At 41.7% G+C, this 27,467-nt stretch overlaps 2 long non-coding RNA genes across 2 annotated transcripts; one reads left to right on the forward strand and one right to left on the reverse strand.

Annotated features, from left to right (window-relative positions):
* Nucleotides 1-3,069: 3,069 nt before the first annotated feature.
* LOC118495328 lies at nt 3,070-25,527 on the reverse strand. Its single transcript, XR_004897703.1, has 3 exons — nt 25,469-25,527; nt 4,093-4,098; nt 3,070-3,080 (listed from the first exon to the last, which is right to left on the reverse strand). It is a non-coding gene; the product is annotated as an uncharacterized LOC118495328 (long non-coding RNA).
* Nucleotides 15,438-16,019, forward strand: LOC118495329. Its single transcript, XR_004897704.1, has 2 exons — nt 15,438-15,507; nt 15,596-16,019. It is a non-coding gene; the product is annotated as an uncharacterized LOC118495329 (long non-coding RNA).
* Nucleotides 25,528-27,467: the final 1,940 nt, after the last annotated feature.

Below are 27,467 nucleotides of genomic sequence, written 5' to 3' on the forward strand. Positions count from 1 at the left end.
TTGGCTAAAGACCTGACATTAATCAGAGCTAAGCGAAGAGTTAAATCCTTATTGTCTGGTTTGGGAGCGACAGATGTGATGAACTGAGCCAAGGGGCGCAGGTATCTGTTACGCCTACGTACAATGTGGGATCTCACCTGAGAGGGCTGCCTATTTGTAGCCACCATAGGGATGGGATATTTAACAGGTAAAGTTACTAAAACAGGAGATTTAATCAGGCCAGCATTTGCACAGGAGACTGGTTTCAAATTATGGGGTCTGGAAAATGAATGCCTGAATGAATTCTGAAAATGAGTGGTCGAGGAAAAGGAGGCTTTCTCGGCTGAGATTGCTAAGCCCCCTATCCCTGTACGCTTCACGTGTGCCTGATATGGCATCTCAAAGCTCAGTCCCCTACGCTACCAATTTTGGCAAACATTGGGCGAGACTAAAATTCACTGGAGATGGCCCTGCGCCGGACAGAGATTATGTGGCTGAACAGTTATTATTCCAGTCATCCTGGGTGAGTCCCACGGACATTTACTCATTCATAGCTCTGCCCAACAGGAAAGACTTTGAGTTAGTCTTCTACCATGAAGCACCCCTCCGACGCTTCCTTGAAGTTGCCTCCGCCAAGTCAAATGATGCAAAATGGCGTGACTGGAGTATCGAGTCGTCTGTGGCTGTAGACGTTATGACAATCGTTGTAAAGTTCTGGACGGGCAGAGTATCTGATCATGACATTGAACTCTATTTAAAACGGTACTGCGATATCATTCAGTCAGTTTACAAGCCTCTCGACAAATTCGGTATCTGGTACGGAGTTCGCAAATATAAAATCCGCATGCATGTCAACACCTCTGGTCATCTTGTTGATTTGCCAAATTCTATCTCCCTGGGTCCATACAACGGCCGCATCATATACACTGGACAGTTAACCAAATGCTTCATTTGCGAAGCTACCGACCATCAGGTAAAGGACTGTCCAACGATCAAGTGCTGGCGATGTGGTAACTTAGGCCACAAAGCCAACAGCTGTGAAAGTGAGAGTGAGTGCTCTCTGTGTGGCGAAAAAGGCCACACTTTCTTCAGCTGCCCGAGGTCTTTCGCTAACAAAGCCAAGGGTTTTGCTCAGCGGGAAGACACCGCTGCTGCTCCTCTCCCCCCAGCGGCCCAGAGCCTGGAGGAAAGCAGCGAGAGACAGCTACCCAGCAGCCTGGAGGAAAGCAGCGGGAGACAGCTACCCAGCAGCCTGGAGGAAAGCAGCGAGAGACAGCTACCCAGCAGCCTGGAGGAAAGCAGCGGGAGACAGCTACCCAGCAGCCTGGAGGACCGTCACAACAACCAGCGGCCCAGCAGCCTGGAGGAAAGCAGCGAGAGACAGCTACCCAGCAGCCTGGAGGACCGTCACAACAACCAGCGGCCCAGCAGCCTGGAAGAAAGCAGCGAGAGACAGCTACCCAGCAGCCCAGAGGACTGTCACAACAACCAGCGGCCCAGCAGCCTGGAGGAAAGCAGCGAGAGACAGCTACCCAGCAGCCTGGAGGACCGTCACAACAACCAGCGGCCCAGCAGCAGCTGCATCTCACTCAACCCACCGTGCAGACCAGGAACCCCCCTCCTGAAGTCTCCCTTCAATCAGGTGAGGAGAAAGATTCGAGTATAAGTGGCATAGAAAGCATGAGTGACGATAGTGATGGTGATGAAAATGAGGAAAACGAACAGAGTTATGAAAGCGCCAGTGAGAGTCCCAGTTCAGATTTTAGCTCTACCAGGCTGACAGCCGGTCAGCGAGCCAGCAGCACCCCCGCTGCTGATGACGCTGACTCCGCTCCTTGTGACAGTAACTCTGGCTCGTTCTCCACGACACCTGATTTCCCTTCTCCTGAGTCTCAGCATGATCTTCCCTTTGAGGAAGGTAAAAAGAGAAAAAAAAGAAATCGTACTGAAACATATAAAGAAAACAAACGTGTGGATGTTAAACCTTCACCATAGACTTAGTCTCTCCCCAAAAACATCATGTCCTGTTTAAAAATATCCACCTGGAACGCTCGCGGCATCCAGTCTAAATCTTTTAGATCTACGAAATTGAAATACCTTTTAGACACCGATTTTGATATTCTGTGTGTTCAAGAACTTAGACCCATAATGACGCCACTGATGTGTGTAATATGTGGAAAAAAGGACAAAGTGTAATATCTATTGAGGAAAGCAGAGCCGATGGTGTCGGTATTTTTTTCAAAACTAACGATGTTGTTATAATACGAAGAAGAGACATAATTCCGGGAAGATTGCTTATGATTGATTGTTATTATAGGGGAGACAAATATCGAATCATAAACTTGTACACTGCTCCGGAAAGAGTTAAAAAAACTCAATTATTTAAAAGACTTAGAGAGCTTTTAACCGTAGGCTATAAACTTATTTTGTGTGGTGATTTTAATACAATCACGGATAAAAATGACATAGTTAGTCCCAATGGTTTTAAATTACTAAGGGAAGGTAAGCTTTTAAAAGAAATATGTGATGAAGCTAAATTAATAGATGTGTGTCGCGAAATTTACCCTGTCGGGGTCCAATTCACCCGCTTTGACCAGAAGACAAAGACTCGTATTGACCGAATTTATGTGTCTAATCATTTTAAAATTAAGCATTATGGAACAGTAATAAATGACTTCTCTGATCATTTAATCGTCACAACTGTCTTGTCATCTGAGTCCTCAGAAACAAGAGGATTCTGGAAGCTAAACTCTCTGAGCCTGAAGGACTCAGACTTATTAATAGAATTAAAACAAGAAATTCATAAAATCTTACAATTAAAATGTCTAACTAAATCTCACATTGAGCTGTGGGAGTTATTAAAACGAAGATTAAAAGATTTCTTCAAATTTAAATGTAGAGAAATAAATAAGATTAAAAATATAAAATATAAAGCTTTAATGGAACAATACGTTAACTTAAAACAGATGAAGAAAAGATCAAATTCAGATGATGAAATCATGTCAGAAGTAAAAACACAAATAGATTACCTTAATAATGAAATATTGTATAACATTTATAAACAAACAAATACAGATAATAGAGGAAACTTAATACATACTCTTAAAGCTGGTCAACAGCAAATTCAAAGCAAATTTATTAAATCTATAAAGAAACAGGACGGTGATGTAGTGGTTGATGAAAAGCAGAAAAGACAAGTGATCAGAGAATTATGTACAGAAGCATATAAACACATAGAAATAGATAGTGGCTGTGTAAACATTTTATTAGATAAACTTCCCTCATACAGCTCACTGAGCTTTTCAGAGCTTGTGGGAAACATAAGAAAGGATGAAGTGACACAAGCCATCAAACAACTAAACGTTGGTAAAAGCCCCGGCCCTGATGGCCTGTCTACAGAGTTTTATCAATTAAATATCGATGATGTAACAAACGTCCTCACAGAGATGTATAACGAAGGTCTGAACAGTGGCTGTATGGGGGAATCCTTCATCAGGGTGTAATGTGTTTATTGTATAAGAAGGGCGATGAAAACGACATTGATAACTACAGACATCTGACCATAATGAATACAGATTATAAAATATTAGCCAAAGTAATTATGAATAGATTAAATGATATATTAGATGAAATTATAGAAAAAGAACAAACATGTGCCATTAAAGGCCGTTTAATGTGGGACAATCTCTGCACATTGAGAGAAATGATAAATAAACCTGATAAAAAAGACTTTTATATAATCGGGCTGGACCAAAAAAAAGCCTTTGATTATATTTCTAGAGACTATTTTGGGCTGTGATGAAGTCTTATGGCTTCCCAGAAAGTTTTATTCATTTGATTAGATGTCTGTATGTTAAATCTAGTGTGTGTATTAATGTAAATGGTGTTTTAACAGAACCTTTTAATGTAGAGAGAGGAGTGAAGCAGGGCTGTCCTCTGAGCGCTGCTCTGTACGTCCTGGCCATCAGCCCCCTTATTAAAACTATTAATTCAGATAGTCTTATAACTGGCACAAGCGTTGGTCTTGCTCCCAAAATCACTGCCATGGCATATGCAGATGATGTCACAGTCGTTATTAAAAACCAGATGGAGATGGATGTTTTAACCAATCACCTGAACCTATATGAACTGGCTTCAGGAGCTAAATTAAATCATGATAAGACAGAGGGAGTTTGGATCGGAGTTGAAAGTAAGAAACGTGATATCAACATTAAAGTAAAGGATGAAATTAAAATCTTAGGTTTGACCATTTGTAATCAAGACTGTAGTGAAAAAAACTGGGAAAATAAACTATGTGAAGTTAAAGAAGAAGTTAAAAAATGGGAAAATAAAAACACCAATTATAAATCAAGAGTGAATATTGTTAAAACTTTCATCTTATCCAAACTCCTGTTTTTAGCAAACATCTTTCCTCCATCTAACAAAATGATAATGAAATTAAATAAACAGTGTGTAAACTTAGTTTGGGGTACAACCAGGGAAGTAACAAAAAGAGAAATCATGTATAAAAGTAAAGAATATGGGGGGTTAGGGGCAGTAGATATGAGTTTAAAATTATATATAGCTTTTGTTAAAAACGTGTCAGCAGCAATTTCGAGGAATGCTCTCTGGGTCGGTGAGCGCTCCAAGTGGAGAAAACGGAGAGGGAGAGCAAGACAAGGTCCAGAATACAACCTGATTTATGGTGATTTTATTTATGAACATGAAAATCTTAAAATTGACTGGAATGGCCTCCCGAGTAAAATGATTTTAAAAAAAATTAATGATTATAAATATGGTGGGTATATAAATTATAAATATTTAACACACAACGAAGGAACTCAGTTCCTGAAATTTTTAAAAAATAAGAACCTCTCTGAGAGCATTCGAGACATGAGATGGCTGATGTCTGTAAATAGACTCGCTGTTAGAGCTGTTGTTTCTTGGAGTTGTTATGTAAAAACAAAAACATGTCCCATGATTAATTGCCAAGAAGATGAGACACAGCAGCATCTATTGATGGACTGCTATAGAGCTAAAGAGGTCTGGGATAAATTAGGAGTGTATGGTGTAAATATTCATCTTTCATATAAGTCTGTGATGTACTGTATTGTTGACGAACCTCTACCAGAGAAACACAAGGAACTGTTAAAAATAATCATATGTATTGTATGCATGAAGTTGTGGAAAACAAGATGCTGTATGATTATACAACAGACTGTCATAAACAGTGAAGATGTGTGTAAACAAGTGCTCGCTGAGATCAGGCGAAGAAAAACTATGGATAGAAAACAGATCCTTCCTTGGGACATTTTGAACCTGTGAACAGCACTTTATAAAAAGACTCTATATGCACTTTATAAAAAAAAAAAAAGACTCCATGCACTTTATAAATATCTCTATGCATTTTATGAGAGGCTCTATGCACTTTACACTTAAGCTTGGTTTGCACATTTTGTTTTATTAGTTATATTTTTGTAATTCTTGTATGGTTTATATTTATGTCATGTAGTCTACTGTATGTATAAATTGTAATTTGTAAAAACTTAATAAAGCTCTTTAAAAAAAAAAAAAGAAAATGAATGCCCATTCTGCTTGGAGTGGGAACAGGTTATTGTATAGGGGCTCTGGGGGGTATCAGCAGCTTGACGAGACCAGTAGAGGGAGCTAGTGAAGGGAATTGGATTGTGAGCAATCATATTAGGCAGGGAAGAAGACTCGGAGGAGGGTGTGTGTCTCAATCACATGGAGAGGACTGTACTGTGTGCTGTATGTTAGCCGCTAGCATCAAGCTGCCTAGCTTGTTTGGGTGGACACCATCATTCCTGTCAAAGGAGGAGTGGTTCCAAAACAGGTTAAAATTGTCAATAAATTTAAAGTTATGGGCACAGCAGGTGGACTGGAGCCAGGTGTTTAGACTGAGGAGTCGGCTAAAGGGCTCTGCGCCGCCAGACTGTTGGCAGGGGACCATTGTTTAACACAAACTTCCTGCAGCGCTCTAAAAAGGCTAAAAAGGTCGTTAAAATCTGTCTTTCTCAGCTCAGATTCCCGACGTGCCATGTCGTTATTGCCCACATGGATTATCACCCGAGTTATGGAGGAGGAGAGAGACTGCAGTAGACCGGGCAGATGTCTTCTTTAAGGTCAGTTATTTGTTTATTTGCCTTAAGTAGCAGTGCACTGTCGTCGTTGGAACTGACACAGCTCTCACAGGCCGGGGTGGAGAGAGTGGTAGCGGTAGAAGTGGTAGCAGTAGCCATTAGTAATCATCAGCTCCTTGATCATGCAAATGGTTGATTTATTAAAATTTTTTTTAAATCTGACATGTTCTATGTGAAGGTTTGTATCCACGTAATGTTTTTTTGACCTACTTTGGAGCTTTTTTACATAATGGCAATGCAATCTAACGAGGTGCATTCAGGGACCGTCGGAGAGACGAACGAACAATCCGACGAACAATTTGTTTTTTTCAGCTTCTTACTAGGGTAAGTGTTTTTTCTTTGGCAATCTTTTAAACAAAACATGCTTTTTCTAACCGACCGGCAAGTTTGGGGGTTAAACATACATGTGCCACAGTGAATCCTTAGGATTAACTTTATCTTTGGATGGCTATCTTAGTGAATACCTTACCTATAGACCAGTATGCATATCATCAGTGAGGATTTATATTTGCTAATAATATGTTGGATTCATGTTTCAAAAATTAACAATAATTTGGAGCCCCCCCTGCAGTAACTCTGAGGACCCCCTAGGGGTCCTGGATCCTCTGTTGAAGATCTCTGCTTTAAAGCATTATCACTATAAATCATGAACCATGATGTAACCTGCATAGTTTGTCTGATTCACAGAAGTACTGAAACAGAATGAGTCTCCTAGATGACACATCAGACTGGATGAGGCAGCTGGGTCAGTCAGCACAGAGGACACGTATCTCAATGCACAGCACAGACATGTGAAATAAGAAGCTTTGGCAGTGCAAGCCTGCTCACTATTCATGTCAGCATACCTCCAGCAGATGGTTGCCTGTGCTGTGGTGCCATAAATCCACCAGGCTGCTTTTGATCTGAGAGCAGAGCTAAATTGACAACAAATGTTGTCTTTCTTTTCCTCGGCCTCTTCGGGGTTCTGACAAAGTGTTTCCAGAGGAAGGCTGCAAATGGCTTCATGTCCTACAGGCTCATATTTATGTGTAGAAATGTGGAGTGGTTAAGGGTTTGAAACCCTGCCCAGCAGCTAATGTTCTGGTGTGGATTTGCAATACAGCGCTGCATACTTCACTCACTCAAACAAACACACACGTAGCCCACGGCTTGCACATTATACTATATTCTTCCCCACTTCAAATTACATTCTTCATCATTTGAAACCAGTTTTAGATCCACAAACAGACAGGAGTCATGATACATTCCATCTCAATAATAAACATGTGCTAAGAGTGTGGTAAAGGACTGGGTCAGCAAACAAGCCCAAGGTGAGTTGGAGAAACATCTCTGGTCAAATCTGCAGCGTGGAAAGTGAGGTCAGTTTCAGTTTGGGCTCTGCCAAGCATATAAACAGTAAGAACACATCAATTCAGTGCATTTCCAGACCAGTTTCCAGTCCAAAAACTGTTCTAAGCCAAGCCTGTGTCCACAGATATGTGGACTGAAATCATCCAGCAGCTGACCGCAGTCCAACTGTGTTATTTAAGGCTTTGTAAACTCACGGCTTCCAACCAGGCATGTGGTACATCATTCATTAAGCTGTTTTCTCACTGTGTGTCAACACCAACACAGGAAGGACATTTATGATAGCTTGATGGATGACATTTAAACCACATAAAACAAGCACACTGCATACTGTAGGAGTAGTTAGGAAACAGATAGACACAGAGGTTAGAATACATGGAACAGTGGTTCAGTTGAGCATTTGAGTTTTAGCATAACAAGAAGATGGAAACCTGTACATGGACCGTGTTTGGTCAATGTGCTAAATTATGGTATAGTCATCAGTGTCCATAATGTGAATTCCTGGACATTAAATGTTCACCTGCAATTTTCTGTAGTGGTCCCAGTAATATTTATTTTTAAAGTGTACTGAAGGAGCATATCATATGACATAGTAAAAGCTGCAGTGAGTAGAAAGCAAACAAATTGCAGGATTTTATGTAGAGTGTAACTTCTTCCTGCAGCTCTCCCCTCTCTGTCGCACGGGCATATGCATGCACAGTAGCAGCCAATAGAAACATTCTCTATGTACGGGACGATCCCCCTGAGGTCAGGTACGTGGATACTTCTTTAAGACACAGCGGCTTGCCCCGCCACTCCCTATAAATATCTATAAAGCACCTGTGCTGGCGTGTAATCACTGATTGTTTGATCTCCACTTGAGAGGTCATGTGCGTGCAGACAATCAAGAAAAAAGTGTCAGGGAAAACGAGGCTCGGACCCAAAATCGCAGAGTAAGGATTTATTAATACAAGTCTTACAACAGAAGGTGTCCTGAGGCAGGCAGGCAAAATGAAGACTAACCAAAAATCCCAACATGAGGGCTGAAGAACAGGTGGAACACATCAGGGCAGGGTAGACAATCACAAAGGCAGGAAAGTAAAACAAGACATGACATGGGAGAACAGAGAGACTACAAAATAAAACCGGTAACTAAGCATGAAACAAACACACAAGGAAAAACACAGAAGACAGAAAACATGAGACGTAAAACAACAAAACAGCAGAAACCCACTTCTGTGACAAAAAGATAAAGTAAGAAGTGTGTGAATCCTACGGAGCTCCCCTGGTCCCACTTTGTCAAAAAAAATAATTATAACTATCTCGTGGCCTCAAGATACTATCTCGTGGCCTCAAGATAGTAACTCGTGACCTCAAGATACTATCTCGTGGCCTCAAGATAGTAACTCGTGGCCTCAAGATACTATCTCGTGGCCTCAAGATACTATCTCGTGGCCTCAAGATACTATCTAGCCGAACACCGGCATTAAGCCGGCCGGCGGGGGCCCTCCGATGGCCGAAAAACTGCGAGACTCTGAGCGCCAACTATCCTGAGGGAAACTTCGGAGGGAACCAGCTAGGGAAGTGTCAGACCTCTGCCCGCTTAGGGTGCACCTTCCCTGGGGTAAATCGAAGGGTGCTTCGGTGGGATTTTCTTCCAAATTTTTGGACCGGAGAAGGGTAGGGGGAAGCGGCAGACCTCTGCCCGCTTATGGTGCACCTTCCCTGGGGTAAATTGAAGGGTGCTTCGGTGGGATTTGCTTCCAAGTTTTTGGACCGGAGAAGGGTAGGGGGAAGCGGCAGACCTCTGCCCGCTTATGGTGCACCTTCCCTGGGGTAAATTGAAGGGTGCTTCGGTGGGATTTGCTTCCAAGTTTTTGGACCGGAGAAGGGTAGGGGGAAGCGGCAGATCTCTGCCCGCTTATGGTGCACCTTCCCTGGGGTAAATCGAAGGGCGCTTTTACATGTATATACTTGTTTATTTATCAACTTCTATTATTATTTATATTCCTTTAAATGTCTTGATGTGCACATCAACTGTGACACAAGAATTGTCCCCCGGGTTATCAATAGCATCAATAAAGATCAATAAAGTATTTCTGATTCTGATTTTAAGTTAGTCTATAGTGGAGTGTGCAGACTGGTTCATTAATTATTGAAGTGTTTCACATTTTTGGGGAGAAAAGCTGCTCCATTGTGCATTCTCCTTTTATATACACTTATCTTGAGGCCACGAGATACTATCTTGAGGCCACGAGATACTATCTTGAGGCCACGAGATAGTATCTTGAGGCCACGAGTTACTATCTTGAGGCCACGAGATAGTATCTTGAGGCCATGAGTTACTATCTTGAGGCCACAAGATAGTATCTTGAGGCCATGAGATAGTTATAATTATTTTTTTTGACAAAGTGGGACCAGGGGGGCGCCGTAGAATCCACTTACCTGCCAGTTAGGAGCCTGTCTACGGGCAGCCTCCGAGGATTGTTGTTCCCCCATTTTGCAAACAAGGAAAGCGTCAACAGTTTGACTGTCTCCGAGGGTCTGGTAACAGCGGCTGTTTGTTCCGGCTGTGTCTCCCTTTACCGGCGTATTGCTCGTGTTCGGGTGAGCTGATGCGCCGTGTGGAGTCTCGTGCTGAGCAGGTGTAAAGTCGGCTAACAGATGAAAAAGACACTTTCCTGCTTTCCTGCCGAGCCAGCATCTCTCTGTCTCAGGGTAAAATCCGGGTGGTCAGACGCTTAAGTTCCTTGAGCGCATTGCTGGCTTGTCGGCTCACACACTCAAGTCCAATGAAAACTGTTGGCTAAAACCGTACGCCTTGCCAAAATACTAATACAGTTGGTAAAACCAGTTGCTAAGCTTCCATCACTGTCCAGGAAGCAAGCACACGTTTCTACTAGTTGTGTGAGTGCAGACAACATATAAATCCAGAAAAGGGTGTTTGTCACTGAGTTAGTTGGCAGCAGACATTGCTGCGTATATTTCTGGTGGCCTTTCCAGGCGGACCAGGGGCTCTAGGGGGGTTAGAAGCCTTGTACCTCAGCCGACAACAATTCCGGCACCGGGAGACCTCAGACCCCAGCTTGAGGTCCCTCCACTCCAGCTGTCTCAGGCAAGCGGGACCCTCTTCCACTCATTCCCAGCGGGGCTCAGGTTAGTCACCTGGGGTCTCATTTATAAAACTGTGCATAGGATCCTTACTAAAAGTGTACATACGCCCAAAAGCCAAAAATGGCGTACGGCAAAAAAGAAAAAATCTGATTTACAGAAACCATGCGTACGCACATCTGTTAGCAATGTTCCCTTTATAAAATAAAACACAAGTGTGTGTATATGAATCAGCATCTTATCCCGCCCTGTACACACCCATTTTTAACCATGAATAGTCAATGCAAAGCACCACATGAATGCTGATCAGTATGTTAATGACCCTGGCAGTTGTTCTTTCGTTACGCCGAATCATGACAACTGGCGGGGAAAAAGCAAAAAACTTCTCAGATGCTCAGGAATTGCTGCAAATTGATTTATAATTTCAGCCTGTTCTCGCACAGTGTAGGGAAATCTGATCTATAGACTACCTATATTAATAATACCTTCTACTATATATTATAACCAACCAAGCCTTAGTGGTAAAGCTGAAGATTATATTTATATAAAATATTTAGCCGTTTGCCATTTCCCTCAGGAAACAGCCGGTTGCCCCTAGAGTGGCGAGGACCCGTATTTGGACCGGGATGGCCCGGTTCCAGCACGTTGCCCTCTTTACTGGACCCAATTCAGTACATAGATCCAAGAGCGCAGCTTTAGGGAATTTAAATCGGCATATTAGCCAGTCATCGTCATAGTCTCTGAAGTCTCTTTCTTTCCTGATTCTTCATTGGTGTAGTCCTCCTGCAGGGCCAGCAGTGCCATCATAACACCTTGCCAAAATCACAGCATCAACTGGTGGTATCCCCCACCCTGAGATACCATTTGAAGACGAAAGTCTAATAGGCAAACACACTTTTCTTCATGCAGGTTTGGTCACGAACAGTATTAAAGTTCGGACCGATAACGAGGACTTTAAGTGTAACGATTGCGCAAGAGCTTAACGTCTGTATTTTCAGGCTTTGACATTTGATGATGTATGCACAGTTTTAAAGACAGATATTTAGTTATTTACACTGTGTTCTGCAGTTATCTAATGCTAGGGTATTTGATGCTATCCTGTATTCCATGCAGTCGGGCCATCATCTCCTCCTGCACTCCGTAGCGGACAATGTGACGGTGAGACAGCACTGATTAAATATTAAGAGCGAATTTTTATTTAAGATTTGAGTTGGATTTAACAAGGTGTTTATGGAACAATTATCACTCAGTACAAGTGCAAATAACACTGCTGGATTTAATCTTCATGATAACATGGATTATATGGAGTGAAAAAATGTGTGAGGCATCAATACTTGAAAATATTACGAGTAATCGTCCCACATTTACTTTCTGCAGTCTGACTTCAGTTCACCACCTCAGCATCTGCGTCACCAATTCCCATTGTCTCCAAAATGTGCGTACGCATGGGTCAGAGTTTGCGTGCAGGACCGCACATTCTCCCGTCAAGTTTGTTTTTTATAAATAACAACCTTTGCTGGGAATTGGCGTACGCACATTTTCATCCCCGTTTTGTTCATACGCCACGTTTATAAATGAGACCCCTGGTCATGCACTCATCACGGTGAATGCTGCAGGTTCTTGCTGAATGGGTTGGGTGTGGCCCTTTGCCCTAATCCAGCTTTCCTGCTTAAGATTTCGTCTGAGTTCCATCTGGCTCAGCCTGTTGAGCTGCTCTACTGAGGAGGGACAGGTGGTTGAGAAATCCCAGTCTATGCTGTGCCTGGTTAGAGCCCTGGCAGAATACGTCAGGCGCACACTTTCCCTCTGGAAGACCGACCAGCTCTTCATTTACTTCAAGTCCAGTCACCTGGGCAGGCCTTTATTGAGCAGGTGTATGTATTTTAAGGTATGCTGGTCCCATCCAGGATACGTGCGCACTCAACCCATGGCGTTCCCACCTTATGGGCCTTGTGGCGGGGGGCTTAGCGCTTGCGGGCTGACCTGAGGGATATTGCACAAAACCAAGATAAGGGATTAAACCGGGATATTCCAGTTATCCAGGATGAATTTAGCCTTGACTTGGTGGGCACAAAAGCAGGTTAAATTAAACCCAGCCAAGTTACCATGGAGATTTATTCTTTGCAGCTAACCTGCTAACAGCCAGGCTAAGATTAATCCCTGAGTCTTTTGTGTTCAGTCAGTTGTCGCTCTGATCCGAAATAAACGTGTTTAACGGTTATTCCGTTGTCTTTGAATGTGTTCTGCTTAATTTTCATTAACATGCATTACTTGTTAAATTTAAAGCCTACTATTGCAGTTGTTTAGATGGCTTGAAATTGTTGATGAAGTTGCAATGGTGGTTTCGATGAAGTCAGTGATGAGGGCAATATACACTCACCTAAAGGATTATTAGGAACACCATACTAATACCATGTTTGACCCCCTTTCGCCTTCAGAACTGCCTTAATTCTTCGTGGCATTGATTCAACATGCTGGAAGCATTCTTTAGAAATGTTGGGCCATATCGATAGGATAGCATCTTGCAGTTGATGGAGATTTGTGGGATGCACATCCAGGGCACGAAGCTCCCGTTCCACCACATCCCAAAGATGTTCTACTGGGTTGAGATCGGGTGACAGTGGGTGCCATTTTAGTACAGTGAACTCATTGTCATGTTCAAGAAACCAATTTGAAATGATTCGAGCTTTGTGACATGGTGAATTATCCTGCTGGAAGTAGCCATCAGAGGATGGGTACATGGTGGTCATAAAGGGATGAACATGGTCAGAAACAATGCTCAGGTAGGCTGTGGCATTTAAACGATGCCCAATTGGTACTAAGGGGCCTAAAGTGTGCCAAGAAAACATTCCCCACACCATTACACCACCACCACCACCAGCCTGCACAGTGGTAACAAGGCAAGATGTTCTCAATCTGTTTATGCCAAATTCTGACTCTACCATCTGAATGACTCAACAGAAATCGAGACTCATCAGACCAGGCAACATTTTTCCAGTCTTCAACTGTCCAATTTTGGTGAGCTATCAGCTGGAATCAGTCGGCCCATTCTCCTCTGACCACAGGACTGCTGCATACTGGATGTTTTTCCTTTTTCAGACCATTCTTTGTAAACCCTAGAAATGGTTGTGCGTGAAAATCCCAGTTACTGAGCAGATTGTGAAATACTCAGACCAGCCCGTCTGGCACCAACAACCATGCCACGCTCAAAGTTGCTTAGATCACCTTTCTTTCCCATTCTGACATTCAGTTTGGAGTTCAGGAGATTGTCTAGACCTGGACCACACCCCTAAATGCATTGAAGCAGCTGCCATGTCATTGGTTGATTAGATAATTTCATTGACGTGAAATTTAACAGTGGCAGACCGGGGTGGTGGTTTCCCTGTTCAAAAAGGGGGACCAGAGAGAGACCAGAGAGAAGCGAGAGCTGTGTCCGGGTTCTCGGCAGTAAGTCGGACTCGTTTCAGGTGAGGGTTGGCCTCCGCCAGGGCTGCGCTTTGTCACCAATCCTGTTTGTAGTATTTATGGACAAGATATCGAGGCGTAGTCGGGGTGGGGAGTGGTTGTAGTTCGGTGGGCTGGGGATCTCATTGCTGCTTTTTGCAGATGATGTGGTTCTGATGGCATCATCGGCCTGTGACCTTCAGCACTCACTGGATCGGTTTGCAACCGAGTGTAAAGCGGTTGGGATGAGGATCAGCACCTCTAAATCTGAGGCCATGGTTCTCAGCAGGAAACCGATGGAGTGCCTTCTCCAGGTAGGGAATGAGTCCTTACCCCAAGTGAAGGAGTTCAAGTACCTTGGGGTCTTGTTCGCGAGTGAGGGGACAATGGAGCGGGAGATTAGTTGGAGAATCGGCGCAGCGGGTGCAGTATTACATTCAATTTATCGCACCGTTGTGACAAAAAGAGAGCTGAGCCAGAAGGCAAAGCTCTCAATCTACTGGTCAGTTTTCATTCCTACCCTCACCTATGGTCATGAAGGCTGGGTCATGACTGAAAGAACAAGATCCAGGGTACAAGCGGCCGAAATGGGTTTCCTCAGGAGGGTGGCTGGCGTCTCCCTTAGAGATAGGGTGAGAAGCTCAGTCATCCGTGAGGAGCTCAGAGTAGAACCACTGCTCCTTCGCGTCAAAAGGAGCCAGTTGAGGTGGTTCGGGCATCTGGTAAGGATGCCCCCTGGGCGCCTCCCTAGGGAGGTGTTCCAGGCACGTCCAGCTGGGAGGAGGCCTCGGGGAAAACCCAGGACTAGGTGGAGGGATTATATCTCCAACCTGGCCTGGGAACACCTCGGGATCCCCCAGTCGGAGCTGGTTAATGTGGCTCGGGAAAGGGAAGTTTGGGGTCCCCTGCTGGAGCTGCTACCCCCGCGACCCGATACCGGATAAGCGGACGAAGATGGATGGATGGATGGATGAAATTTAACAGGTGTTATAATAATCCTTTAGGTGAGTGCATAAAGTCCCATTCACCATTATTTGCCGTACTGTCAGAAGTGTGTGTTTGGCATTGAAGTCCTTTGCACACATCTTTATTACCTTCCCTGGCCACAGAAGAATGTGTTTCATCAAAGAGGATTTCTACAAGATTGCAGGTAACATGAATTACAGATTACAAAAAAGTGTTACGTTAGAACAGTCACAGGATACACAGACTATTTTGTGTTACAGATTTCCCTAATGTCATTGGTGCACTGGACTGCACACAGATCCACATTAAACGCCCCTCAGGGGCCCATGAGAGGGATTATGTCAACAGAAAATCCTTCCACAGTATCAATGTTCAGGTAAAAATTATTTAGTTACTGTCAACTAGCCAAAATGTATTCTGTGCATTAAATGTATACTGAATAGGAAACATTGCATTACTAATGTAGAGGCAAAGTGGCCTGGGTCTATCCATGACTCCCGAGTTTTGAGGTCCAGTACCATTTCCCAGCGACTATCACAAGGTAGGCCACACACATTTCACTGACAAACACAATTGCGTCAAAGGTTTTATTTATGTGTAATTGTAATGATTACATTTTGTATTCTCAGGTGAATTATCTAGCGTTCTGCTGGGAGACAAGGGTTATGCCTGTGAGACGTACCTTCTCACTCCCCTTGCAGACCCTCAGACAGCAGCACAGCAAGGATACAATCTTGCCCATGCAAGAACAAGGGCCCGAATTGAGATGGCATTTGGCCTTCTCAAGTCACGTTTTCAGTGTCTCCACCACCTGAGGGTCGCCCCAGACAGGGTCTGTGACATCACTGTAGCCTGCACTGTCCTACATAATATTGCCTGTCTGAGGAAGGAAGGGGGTCCTGCACTGGCACCGGATATTGAGTGGGACAATGCGGCTATATTCCTAGATGACATTAATGGCAGGCTGGTCAAAGACCAATACATTAATTATTTCAGATGACTGATTTAATTGTCTTGTCCTTCTCTAATAAAGGATAGTTTGCGTTACTCCTTAATTAGGCCTAATGTTTTTTTTAATTATATATTATAGTAGCTTACTTTGGTTTCATAACCTTTCTCAATTTTTGTCTCACCTCACTGAACAAATAACTTTGCCTACATAGTGTAGTGTACATTCATCACACAGGGAACGCCACAATACTTTTTAATCTTTTTATTTTAGTGCTGTCACATGTCAGCTTGGAGCTTGGGAGAGAGAAAGAAAAACATGATTAATACATTGTTTTACAGATATGCTTACAGTGTGGATTGAAGTCACTTACTTCTTTTCTAGTTTCTGTATCTCCAGATCCAGTTTCCTCTGTGTTTTCTTCTTGATTTCTATACCAAGATCCAGATCCTGGAGACTCCTTTTGCTTACAGCAATCTGTGCATCTGTCAGCTCTGTTTGCTTTTTCAGATGTTGCGTGTACAGACATCTGACAGTTTGTGAATTCTGTAAACCACCCATTGATTAGCACAGCAGGAATTGTGCATAATTTAGATTTCCTTTAGCCCATACTTACTATGTTGCCAGGCTGGCTGTCAGGCTGTACTGCGTCTGGATCCTGTTACAAATATATATTTCTATAAGTGCTATATCACTGACTTCTCATCCATTATGGGCTAAACACGCATTTCCATAAGATTTACATGATACCTCAGGCCTTCTGGAGTCCAGTGACACCATCTCCTCATCATCAGCTGCAAAAGCCCCTTCCCCCTGCCATACTGATCATCGTCTGGTGGCAGGAGAGTGAATGTGTTGCCGGACACTGCAAGGCAAAACAAGGTCAGACAGTCCACATATGCCCGTATAAATGGTTGATTGTGTTTGATGTGCAGTACTGGAAAATGTACCTTGTATAAAGAGGGCAGTTTCTGCAGGTGGAACAGAGCCTGTAGCTGTCCAACCCTGAATCCCTTCCATCACAGGCCTTCCTTGGTTTAAAACAAGGGCCATTTCCTCAGCTGGGGTGAAGTCTGGAGCTGGTGCCCCCCCCCCCAGACAAATGAGCCTTCTTCTTAACTGCTAAAATCAGTTTAGATAAAATATGTGAGCAGGCATCTTTTAAGTAATTTCTACATACCATTTGCACACTGTTAAGAATTAAGGCACTTACCAGCCTGCAAAATGTTTTTATATTTGATCTTGACTTGTTGCCAGGTTCTTTTTTGCCCAGTCACGTTTATTCTGTATGAACATTAGTTGTAGAAAGATATTTAGAATTAGACATAGCTTATAGAGATTTGTGCATATGGTTGTAAAATATATTCTCGCATTGTGAATAAGGGTTTGAAATTAAGCCTAGTCTTTATGGTAAATTTCCCGAGGAACATTAATTCCCTCTGCTCACTTTCTTAATTCACTTATCACCCAATTTCGTAGTCCCTTGTAATTGATAATATCTGTATGCAATTGAGTGAGCAATGATTTTTTCAAACTTTGATCCCTCTTTTTTATCAACTGACCGATTATTTATCCACACCAAAGTCCTTCTACGTCTATACTTATAGTTTTTCTCAGTCGCTTTGGTACATTTCTCAAATCATTACCATTTGCAAACCAGTAAGTCAATTTCTCAAAACAGTTATTACAAACAGCACCACACAATGGATGACCTGCAAAAGCCTGTAACTTGCTCAAAATCTGTAGTCCATTCCTCAAAAGTAAATCTTTATGTCGATGAACATGTCAGTGCCATCAGAATGCTGAGTCATTGTGTCACAAAGAAGATGCTTAGTTTTGTCAAAAAGCTTAGTCGTTTTGTCAATATAAAATTGTACCTTTTAGGTATTTTTTGGTGTACACTATGGCTACATTTTTTGTATGTAGCCATGTGACAATGCTTGAAGATGCACAAGGCTGCACTTTTTTTGCATGGAATTTATACAGTTCAACAGTACAAAGTTAAACATTCCTTTATGTGAGATTAAGATTGCAAGAGATTGGACAGGATTCACATTTACTGTATGCTTTTTTTTGGTTTTTCAACAAATTACTGTCATTGTGATTCAGAAAGAAAAACACAAAACTATTTCATAACACAAAGAAAAAAAAATACTATGTCAACATAGAACAAATTGTTACCACACTTCTTTCTGTACAATCACAATGGTAAGGGGTCCTGATGTTCCAGTCTGTCGGGCTAAATATTCTCATTTACATCACAACGGATATATTCTCTTGCGATGCAGCCAGGAAAGAATCTTTTAGTGAGTGAGTGTCTTATCCAGCTTCTGCTGGGGTTGACTGTGATGTCATCACATGCTGCATCCATGGCATCCACCAGGGTCATAGACCTTCCACCTCCACGCTGAGAAGAACTCCTCAATTGGGTTAAGGAATGGGGAATAGGGCAGGAGGAATTCCATAATCATCCTGTAGTGGGTCACAATGAGCGATGGAAACTCACATTATCCCAAAGTACCATATACTTTGGTAACTCATCGCAAACCTGACTAACACATATTATGTTCTTTTCTACAGCCAAAGCAAATGTATACAGCTCACACTTACTGTAAAGTAATAACTGTATGCACATATTTACCTGTACATACTGGTATCGTAGCTCCTTCACTCTGTCACTATTCCTTTCAATTGGTACATGGTACAGCTGTTTCATGCTCAAATGGTGTCTTTTCCGCACCCTGTCGATGGTTGAGATGCTAACAGATTGGATGTTTTCAAAGACATTGTTGTCTTCTATAATGGCACTCTGATGCCAAACACAAGATCAAGGAAGATTTCAGTGTAAACAAGTATGTAGTATTACAGTGCAGTACACATTCTTGGATTATGAACCTGTTCTCTTTGCGAAACATTTGAATGATTGACACTGTTGTTCTCCCAACATTCGGCTGCACCCTTCAACCAGCCTCAGCCATTGTAAGGCCAAGATTAAAAACATGGTCCACAATAGTGGCCCTTATTTCATCTGAAATACACCAAGCTCCTCTGCATCTTCTACCTCTTCCTCTGTTTTGCCTCCCTACTCTTCCACCACGCATCCTTAGTCCTCTTCTTCCCGGCTGTTGACGCTGTTCGTTTTTTTGGTGTTCTTTCATTGTAAGATATTATAACATTGTGTTGTTCTCTGTTTATATATGCTTGCCAATTGAGGGTTCATTAGGTGAACCTCCAAGCTATTTACATAGAGGTTGATCATTGGTTGATCTAATGTTTCACACAATCCCCTTCATTAGTGGAAGTCAAGATTCACCTGAGAACAATTTATCAATTCTGGACAAATTCACAACAACAATCTGTAAGAACAATTGGAATGTACTGTATGGAAAACTTGCTTGACTGATTATGACAATGAGGTCAACCATTTTGCATTTAAAGACATTCAATGAAGTTATACCTAGATGTATTGGGGGGTAAGACAATTCAACAGACATCCAGTATATTATATTTTGATCAACATGACATAAGCAATTGATCATGTAAAAAACAGCAGACAATTGTACATGATCAATTGCATGCATGTACAAAAGCAATTGCAATTTGACCAAAACAATGATAAATTGCTTTTATCTTGTGCACTCTTGTGACTAGATCATGTGAAGGTTGAACAAGCACTTTTGAGAGTGTCAATTGTGATCTGAGAAATGTACCAAAGCGACTGTAAAGAGAAAAAACTTTAAGAGGCCGTGTGAACTTTTGAATTACTCCTGCTACAGTATTTAATAGTATTTCAGTTACAAACTTTGTCGGCATCCTGGGTTTGCAAAACACTACCCCAATGTAGGTTTTGTAATTCATTCTGAAATTGATGATTTTTGTCTTAGGAATTCCTGTTGGCACGTAATCCTGATTCTGTTTGAGGGAAAATGTCTGTAGATGTTTTTTAGTACGTTTCCTGATTCTAATAATCAGGAAACGTACTAAAAAACATCATATTATGATCAGATAGACCTGCTAGTAAGTTATGTTTAAAAAAAATTAGGTCTATCAGAGTTTTGCTTGGCTTAGTAGTTTTTGTAGATCATTTTATTACTTCAATGCAATTTATGTTTAGATGTAATCATTTAAAGTTTTTGCTGATTGTTTTTTATTCAGCCAGTTTATATTGAAATCTCCAAGCAAAATGTTTTCGAACCTATGGTTTAGTCCTTTAAGCAAATTATCAAAATCCTGATAAAATTGTATTATATTTAGGTGGATTGTAAAAAGTGATGCAATGTTAAAATTAATTTTGGGTAATAATAATACCACATTTAAAATCAAACATTCCAAGCCAAAGGTATCCAAGTTAGCTTCATCACATTTAAAAATGTTTCTTATATAAACTAACACTCCCCCTCCTTTTCCTGACACTGTCTTTCTGAAGGTGTAACCAGAAACATCAATCATGCTTGTTGGGGTGTGACTAGTCAACCAGGTTTCAGTCAGAGCCAAAAAGTCCAAGTTTGAGTCCATAAAAAGATGTTGAATTTGATCACTCTTTGATAAAATACTTTGCAGATTTAGATGACCACCAGTGATGCCTTTTGTTTTTTTCCTTGGATTCCATATCACCTTTGCATGATTTACAGTTCGAAAATATTTCACTGTTTTTTGCTGAAGTTTTGTTCTTTTATGAGCTGCCTTTTCTTTCAGTCCATTCTTCTGCTGAGTAGAGTAGAGAATCCAGGTACATGAGTCTTAACAGTTGTGTTGACTGCGGGTCACATTGGCCCGTTTAAAAAATTTTTTTTATATCAGAAAATATTGGACGTAGAAATAAGCGCTGAAAATGTGTAGAAGAAAAATTTAAAAATTTAAAACGTTGGAAAGCAAAAACAAATTGTGAAAAAAAGGTGTCACAAATGTCAGAAAAAAAGTGTTTGAAGGGAAGACAACACAAGGGTTAAGCAGCGAGGTTGGATTTCTCTGGCTGATTTCTTGAGGAATGGTAGGGCTTCCTGCTGTAATTAAGCCCAGCTGTGAGTCAAGGCTCCGACAACCTTGTTGGACTCAATGAAGGTGTCAGCAATCCAGCAGGCATTGTGTTCAGCTGTGTGTTTACAGCCTGGCAAGCATCTGTCCTCGTTGTTACGACGTGGCCAATGTTGTTAATTGAGGGTCAGGGTTCAGCTGGACATCACCACTCAGCAAGAGCAAGATCAGCAAGAAACTCAAAACATACCCCTTTCTTTCTTTTGATATGTTGTTGATTTTTCTTATTTCCCTGAGAAAACTGATGTTTCTTTTTCCAGCACATGGGATAAATGATCCAACCTCCATGTCCAAAAAACTTGAGGTTGGGTCATATATTGAGAAGTAGAATCCAAATAAGTGCATGATAGTTGTTCCTATGATATGAAACACTGTCCAACATGCAGAGAAACCATAAAAATAGTAGTAGCCATGGGCGTAAATCTGATCTAACAGTTGGGGGGGAGGGGGGACGACAATAAACATACAATTTCTAAAGAGCAATTTTTAAAGGGGACACAAATAATACAGCCACAATTATACTTGTAGAGGATATGTGTACACAGAGGAAAGCCTTAATACTATCATTAGTGTAGCATGGAGACTGTACCATTATGCTTCTTTTCACTGTTTCTCCTGATTAAATGAAAAAGCGGACTAAATTGATCAAAAATATTATTATATATTTATTTATATATTATATTCTTCTTTAAAACCATTTATTTATTTTTAAGTTGTTTACAATCAAACCACAAAAATAACTTAAAACATAATGACTTATTTTGAAAAAGTATCCACATATAAAAGAAATACAATGCTTTTGTACAATTGTTAACTTAGCTGATCATAATGTAAAATTAGTGACTGCCACTGGTAAAGCTCATCTGCTAACCCTGACAGCCACACAGCTCCAAAAATATTAACTAAGCTCAACACACTCTACACCTGAGACTCTACACCTGACTGTCCCTGGTCTCCCTGTTCCTCAGTTATTTCTGTCTCCTTTGCCTGTGACATAGTGACATTAGTTTTCCATAAGCACCCATTCTTATAAAGATGTTACCAAATTGTCCTGATATGAGGACTTATTGTACAGCAGATGGAGAAAAAACACATGAGGAAATAAAAAAAAAACGACAACTATATTAATAATAAAAAAGCTTAATTAACTAAACCCTTATCCATCATTTTTTTATTTAAGCTATTATTTTAAAACCACTTGAAGTTGTAAAAGGTAAAATGAGATGTTCCCCACAGCAGCAGTCTCGCTTTGCCAGACCTTCCTCCACCGTGGCGCTGCGGAGGAGGAAAGTCTACTCCACACAGCATTCTGGGATGGGAGAAAAACGTGTTCTGGTTTATTGGCATTTCTTTAAACCAATCACAATCGTCTTGGACGGTACCAGTCCCCGGGAAAAGCCGCGGTGTCTCTGCAAAATAGACTCGGGAAGGAACTTGTTTTGGTGGAACGTGTACGTTCAAAAGTTGTTTTAGACATGCAACAGAAAACTCAGATTGGACAGATAGTCCAGCTAGCTGTCTGGATTTACCTTGCAGAGATCTGAGACAAGGTTAACCATAGTCCTCATAAATCGACTGGAGTTTGAAATGCCAACACAAAGGCCAAGGCAACGGATATCCGGCCTAAATGAGTGATATCCGACCTAAATGAGTGAAATCCGGCGGAATTTTTGTCGGCAACGGAGCAATCCCGGAAGTTGAACGTCAAGGATATAAACTATTGCAGCAGTTACTTAAGACATGTTTTGGTTCAAAAAAAGATAAAATGATGGATAAAGCCAATCAAAAGACAAACCTCTGCAGAAATTCCCAGGTTGATGCCAGCTCTGATGGGTAATGGATGTTAAAGCAATAGTAGCTTGGAAAAACTTGAATAGATGAGTAGTGGGTATATTGTATTTGGATTGTCACTGATCAAAGGAGGTAGATGTATTATTTTCCTTATCCTCTTATTTTACCATGGCTTAAATGTGTCATCTTTATCATCATGTGTGAAATTAAGGTTTTTCCATATGGGGGTAAAGGTGGAAAGGCGCTTATTGTAATCTGTTTATTGGCGGCCTTCCAAATTTGTAAGCTACTAGTACTGTGCCCGTTGAAAATGTGCCTGTTTGGAATGGGCCGATCGCTTGGCCTGTGGTATTGCTACTTGTAGAATGCTTCAAAACCAAATTGTACCCCAAAATTACTTACAGAAGGACCCCAAACCACTTCATATGCAACTCCACTGTATAGCCTACTACTGACTTACAGTGTAGGCTACGTCTACATCAGAGGAAGACATTTTACTACTGTATTTACCTGACAGAGAACGTTGCAGATTCAGAATGTAATCACAAAATATCACAATGAAAATGTGGAGTAATCAGACATTAGCGTTATGGACTCATGGCAGTGTGCTACCAACCTGGCCCGTTATGAGAGCCAATCAGCAAATATCTGCATTCCTCAACCACCAGAACCCAGCTGTTTGTGTGTGTGTGTGTGTGTGTGTGTGTGTGTGTGTGTGTGTGTGTGTGTGTGTGTGTGTGTGTCTCACAGAGAGAGAGAGAGAGAGAGAGAGAGAGAGAGAGAGAGAGAGAGAGAGAGAGAGAGAGAGAGAGAGAGAGAGATGTTTTGTGTCGTATGATCGTTAACGAATTTAACACTTCAGCAGAGGTGTTCATTTCCATACAGGTTTAGTGGTTTGACAGTTAACGGTGAAGTAGGGGATTTGATTTGCGGGGGTATTTTGACGACAGTAATGTTATTAGTATTATAAGTTAGCAGTAGACTCAATTAACCCAACCCAGGGTGAATCTGATGAAAACTGCTGTGTCTTGAAATAAATAAAGTAATTTGGGTAGAATAGACATCTTAATGATGTTAATTCGGAAATAGTAAGCAAATTCATTCGTTTCAGATCGTTTGTGACTTTACTGATTAATGAGAAAGGAGAGATTGGATAATTAAGTTGATAAGCATCATCTATGTTGCTGGGAATATAAATGCCCAAGTATTTCATATAGTCTGGAGACCATTTCAAGTTGGACTTGGCTTTTAAAGCCCCAGTGTGTAACGTTTGTAGTTGTTCATTATCAGAATCTGTATTTTTTATGAATATTGACCACAACCATCTATTCCAAGTATTCCTATTGGCTTGGAATTTTACATTTGCGCTTGTACGAACTGGGGTAGATGCTCCAGAATAATGCGCCATCTAGGAATACGTTAGCCGGTAAGGGACGTACAGGCTATACTGCTCCGCCTTTCTCATTTTCGCTGTCACATGATAAACTCACAGGTGCTGCTAATGCTGCTAATGGGTATCGTCGCTTCCCGTCCCCGGCAAGTTTGAAGAAGGAAACATGGAGGACCACACGTATTCAAAATCCAAATTTCAGGAACAGGAGTCTTCTTCTTCGCCCAGAAAAATAAAACGGATATTGAAAAGAGCAAGAGACCAGCGTCATCAGAAAAAAAGAGTGAACATTGGAGCTGCTTTGGATGCTGCATACGCAGAGTTTGCGGGGGGGGCAGGGGGAGCGCTGCCCTCCCTGGCGGCTGAAGCGGGTAATTGCATTGTTTCATGGCATGACCAGATATTTTATAAATATTTTAAATAACACAAAACAACTAAATGGGGGTAGGTAATACATCTGATTGCATATAGGCCTACTGCTTTAGTAAAAAAAATATTTTTTTAGGGCTCTGGCTCTCACCTGAGACCTGTCGACACATGCACGCAAAAAACAAAAATTACTGTTGCACTAGTCTGGACATCTTACCGTGCCAACGTTGTAATAAAGGTTTCCTAAATGCCATGTATATAAATTTGCTGTCAACTTACTAATTGATTGCGTGTTTTGTGTAGATTTGGACTTTTATACGTTTTTATTCCACATTGTTTAAACGGCGAAGTGGATCTCCTGATCGCTGTGGATTACTTTTTTTTCTGTGTCATTGGATTACGGCAAAATACAGATCTTTTTTCTTAACGTGTCTTAACCTTTTATGGTGGGACTGCGCTTGGTTTCTACGTTTGGAGAGGCATCTCAACAGACTGTAGGTCCAACACTGATTGTTCACGGTTACATTTTAGTTGAATTTAAGTGTCGGGGCAGTTTGCCACCGTCTGTCTATTGCATTCCAAAACAGCCGTGCTGCGATTGGATTTCATAAGGGCGAGTTGTTAAATTGTTACAATGTAATTTAAAATCTTCTTTAAAAATAAACATATGTTTATTTAGCATGTTGGTTTTGTCCATATGTGCTCATGCTTTGTTCCCCAAGTGGTAGGCCAGGTCTCAGCTTCTACAATGATTTTTTTTTTTTTTTTGCCCCCCCTGGCTCGAATGTCAAACTCCGCTTATGGGATGCTGCTGTCTCCTTTTCTTTCTCTCTACTTTCCGTCGGGTGGCACGCGTCCGCGCCACTCTCCGACATGAACTCATCCATGAACTCCAACAACCACGGTTGATAGACAGCCTTTTGTACACCTTCACTTTTTGAAGCGTGAAGGCTACCGTAGCTGCAATACTGCGTGGCGAGAGAGAGTTGATTGCGATATATGAGCTCAACGCTAGATGAGAGTAATTCTTACACAATGTAGCTTTAAGGAATCAAAATTGAATTAGCATGATCTCGATTTTGGATCAGTTGATTTTATAAACAAGGGCTCGATAGCAAGAGCAAATAATGGAGACAATGGACAATCTTGTCTTGTCCCTCATGGTAGCTTGAAAGAAAATGAGTATTTTTATTATATCTTTATCAAGGTATGACCTCAGTTCATTTGTCAAAAGGGGTAGAGTGGTATCTTTCAAAAAGGAGTAGATAGTTTCACTTTTCATGACAGTTGGATTTATACAGTTCACTATAAAATTCTTTAAATAATTCATTAATTTGAACTGGATCTGTTGTCACATACTCTATATCCTCATTGTTCCACTTCCGGGATTGCTCTGGTGCCGCAGGATATTCAGCCGGATGCATGTATTTTCGCCAATGTCCGTTTCCTTCTGCTTTCTTTGTGTTGTAATTTTGGTGGATTTATAAGGACAAGTTCCTTCCCGAGGCTATTTTGCAGTGGCTCCGTGTGAAGCTTAGCGCAGCCCAAGATGATTGTGAATGGTTTGAAGAAATACCAATAAACCAGTGCTATGTGGACTAGCCAGACCTTCCTCCGTACTGTGGAGGAAGGTCTGGCAAAGCGAGACTAGTTGTCACACAACCATCAGCCCCTTCAATCCACAATATAGCCCGATCTTCTGATTCTTTCTTTATTTGCCATGCCTGCCATTTCACTTTGTTCTACATACCTGTGCTTTGTTTTTAAAATGTTTAATTCAATAGAATGCGTGTTTATGTTGTTGTATTTCATGTTTAGGATATCAAGCTGGCGTGTAGCAGGATTTTTAGATAAGCAGTGATGTTTCTCCAATGTTTCTTTAATCCTTCTAATATAGGCTTTCAACGTGTCCCAAATTATTTAACGACATACTGTTGAATCCTGATGCACGGCTGACAAAGTATCCAGTTGGACATTTACAGATTCAATAAACTGTTGGTTGGCCAAGAAGGCTGTGTTGAACCTCCAGCTTTTGAATGATGCAGGGTGTCATGAATCCCGCTTCCTGAGTCTATTTTCTGCCTGAGTTGCCTGTATTCTGTCCTGGAGTCTGTTTTCATGAGTTTCCTGAACGCACCCTGTCTGGTTGCCTGGCGACGAAGCAAGGCGGGAGAGCTCTCAATTACCCACACCTGCATCTCATCAGCTATCTGCACACCTGGTCCTGATCATTACCTCTTCACTTCATAAGCTCTGACCTGACATCCATTCCCTGCCGGATCGTTAGCCATGAACAGTATGTTGTGCCTGCGTCTCAGCCTCAGTTTGCTGAAAGTTAGTCAGTTATATTTACCTGCTGTTAACCTACCTTTGTTTCTTCTGTCTGCAGTTACTCTCCACTTCTGCTTGGTCGTCAGTTTCATCAGAAACAGCGCTGGATCTGCTCATTCGCTCCCTCCTACTCACCTCCACTGTCTGCTCCATCACCTGGATTCTCCTGCTTCCACATTCGAATCATTAAATAAATACTCACCTTTATTCAACTCACCTTGTCCTGGTCTGCTTCTGGATTTTCCCCTAGTAAATCGTGACACAGGGGGTCCATCAAACTCATTTGAGAAAAAAAAAAGTGCAGAGTGATCTGACAATATTCTTGCCAAGTAAACGCATTCCGATATCGAGGAGACAAAAAACAACGAGACAAAGAAGAAATCTATTCTTGAGTAAAGCCTGGTTCACACGGCAGGATAATTAGGCCGATTTTAGCCCCGATTCACCCCTTCCGACAATTTTAAGGATGCTCCGATTATCGTAAAATAATCTGATCAGATATTCCTGCCGTGTGTGGTGTGTTAAGACTGCTCTCGTCTGCTCAGAAGGACGTCGGGACCGCTCCGATCTCAAATCGGGGATATCCAACATGTTGGATTTATTTGGCCCGATTTCTCCTCGTGTGTGGTGTCCCCCG

The sequence above is a fragment of the Sander lucioperca genome, chromosome 6 (assembly GCF_008315115.2).
Source record: "Sander lucioperca isolate FBNREF2018 chromosome 6, SLUC_FBN_1.2, whole genome shotgun sequence".
NCBI classification, from domain to species: domain Eukaryota; kingdom Metazoa; phylum Chordata; class Actinopteri; order Perciformes; family Percidae; genus Sander; species Sander lucioperca.